At 31.5% G+C, this 3,110-nt stretch overlaps 1 pseudogene; it reads right to left on the bottom strand.

Moving 5' to 3' along the window:
- Positions 1–600: 600 nt before the first annotated feature.
- On the bottom strand, positions 601–1,545 carry LOC104854383 (annotated as a pseudogene).
- Positions 1,546–3,110: the final 1,565 nt, after the last annotated feature.

The following is a 3,110-nucleotide window of genomic DNA, read 5'->3' as shown; positions in this document are numbered from 1 at the left end:
TATTTCACCCATCCCTAAAAAAAAACAATAATAACAGTGGCACAAAATTTGGTGAAAGTTCAAAATGTTAATACCAGAAAATGTACCATTTTTCTTAAGGCTCCTTTCTTTGTTCTATCAAATATCATTCAAATCCTATTTTCATTTGAAGTATTTTCTTTTTGTGTAGGTTCTCAAAACACAATCTACCAATACATCAATACATAATTTCCTCTAGTCTCTTCTTGTTGTCATAATTAAAATTCATATAGCCGGGGATTTGGCTCAGTGGTTCCACTGCCTTCCTTGCAAGGGAAAGGACCCGAGTTTGATCTTCCATACAGAAAAAGAAATTCATATATGTCATAAATACAATGAAGAATATTTAAACATCACACATAACCACACAGAAATGTACAAACTTGAATATAGCAACTATTGAAATGTTTAAACAGAAAAAAAATATAGTATTAAAGCTCATTTACTACAGTTTTCTCCTGAGGAATTCAGATGTACCATGAATCAAATTAGTTTTCAAAAAAAAATGTAATAACTACACTTCAAAGGAGATAAAATGTGACATGATAAGCCAAAGAAGATTTGTTAGGGTTATCTCTTAGGTTAGTCCAGCCAATTTACAGTTGATTCCTGTTGTAGATATGATACAAGTTCCCTGCTTGCCTCATTTAACATTTGTAAGTGGGGAGTGCTAAATTTAGAATTGTTCCCATGGGAAATGTTAGAGAGTTTCTGTATTGCTAAAGAGTACAGAAGAGTTTCCTGAGCTTTAGACGCCTCTACATTGTGTTCTTGAGAGATTTGAAGGCTAGTGTGATTCACATTATTCATTAGCAAATTGGAATCCAGCAAATTGAAAGCCTTAAGACTGGTTATGAAACAACATCTTGTAAGATTTTCTTCCAAATTTATAGTTCATTGACCTTTTCTTCATATAATAATTAAGCATAAAACCCAAGAGAGACTGCTTATAAAACAACATACTTCTTTCTCAAAATTAATGCCAATTCAATAACTTTGAAGTGGAAGTTTTTTCTAGAGGCTCAACAGTAATAGGAGAATGACCCAGTGGCCTATCCACCAAAATAAAAGTGGACCATTAAAAACATCATCATGTATGTGTTCTACAAAGCAACTCAAATCATATATGTTCCTCACATGGTCACTTCTACTTCCGTAGATCATGATAATTCTGGCAAATACTTGTACATGAGCAGTATTGATACAAATTCAATTGCTTTTTATCATATTATTCTCTGCTTGGAACAGAGAATGAAGAGAAACATTTCCTGGAACATGAGCAATTTTGAGTTTCACCATGGATAAATAATCCACACATTTTACTGTATTTAGTATTACTTTGTCCTATTATACTTCCATTAGTTACATTTTAAATTTAACAAGTAAATTGTCTTCTATATTTGAAAGTTTGTTTTTCCAAATTTTCTTTTCATCATTTGAGGTCTTATTACAGGTTAGCAGTTTGCAAGATTTTGTATATTTCTGTTTTTTGTATAGGAGTTTAATTAGGAAGGATTTTCTAAGCATTTTATTTCACAAGATTTATAAAATGTGTAGATTCCTATAATGTAAAAGAACTTATAAAAATAAAGTACATTAAAATGAAAATAATAATGTACATCTTATATTAAACCAATGTGGTTCAGAGAGGTACTGTTGCTAAAAAGATAGGGAATAAGACTGAGACTAAAAAGACCATGGATCCAGTTCGATAATTAACTTTTATTTTCTTTTGGTTTTTTGAGACAGGGTCTCACTATGTAGTTGAGACTGACCTGGAACCACTATGTAGCCCAGGCTGGTCTTGAACTCACAGTGATCCTCCTGCCTCAGCCTCCTGAGTGCTGGGATTTCAGGTGTGTGCCACCACGCCCAGATTTAATTAACTTTTTAACATTGAGTCATTTATTTTCTCCAGACCTCAATTTTCTCATCAATTAAACCAGTAGTTTTTTCATTAACTTCTGCATAGGATTATTGTTCAAATTATAATATATGTTGCTAATGTAAGAGTTTTAAACAGATCAAATTTATAAACAAATAGAATTATTATTTTCAACTTTTTTAGTATTTACTTAGGAATGATTAAATTGCCTAACCCTTTTCACAAGAGTTTACTTAAAATGGAGTCTCCTTTTAAGACATTAATTTTTACTGTGCTTTTAATTAATGCCTTTTGAATCATAAATTCAAAAAATTATTAGACCTTAAGTGTATACAAGTAGTGCAATATATAGTTTGGATTTATACAAATGTTCTAATTTAGATAAATATAGCCATTTGCTTTCCTAGAATGTAAGTGAAAATTGGTTTCTCAATTTTAATTCCATTCCTTTTTGCCTCCCTTTCCCTTATCCTCCCTCCTTCCCTCTCTCCTTTTTCTCTTCTCTCTTCTTTCTTTCTTCTTCCTCTTTCTTTTCCTACTTTTGGACTCAAATCCTACTTTCATAAGCACATATTTTAGTCTTTTGCATGGTACTTTATTATAATTTTAAGTGTTTTAATTTTTCCTTTCTATTTTCAATTATAAAGGCATAAAAGGAAAAAGCATATGTCATTTGAAAAAAAAACTTCCCCTCTTATAGAAGTGGTGGTTAACCTTTGAGAGTCTGAGTGTTCAAACTGCAAACAAAAACCCATATACTTATCATAAAGTGCCAACATTGCAATTAAATATTAAGTTTTTAGTTTTAAAAAAAGAATTGTTTTCATATGCTTGGTTCCTGGGTTGACTTTTCTTGTGTGCTTCCAAAAAGGACTCTGGGTGCTCTCTGTGACATGTATGTTTTAGGTTTGCTACCACTGGTCTATGGTGTCTGTTATAAATGTTGTCAGGAAATCTACTTATATTTAAATATTTTGGAGAAAAGGTAAAACATTATAAACCCTAAATATGTAATAATTCATACAACTTTTCTATGTGTCAGGATACCTAAAGATTTGGTCTTTTGAGATTCTAGCAGTCCATTTGCAGCAAAAATCCTTTTTGAGTCAGTCATTTGTTTCTTAGCTTCTGCTTATACTTCAGGAAGATAGCTTTACCTACATACAATGGTTCTGCTTTCCATTCATACCCTGGGATTGAAACAAAC

Source organism: Fukomys damarensis, unplaced genomic scaffold (assembly GCF_012274545.1).
Source record: "Fukomys damarensis isolate Sample0158 unplaced genomic scaffold, DMR_v1.0_HiC HiC_scaffold_39, whole genome shotgun sequence".
In the NCBI taxonomy this organism is placed as follows: domain Eukaryota; kingdom Metazoa; phylum Chordata; class Mammalia; order Rodentia; family Bathyergidae; genus Fukomys; species Fukomys damarensis.
This window is presented reverse-complemented; position numbering and strand designations above follow the sequence as displayed.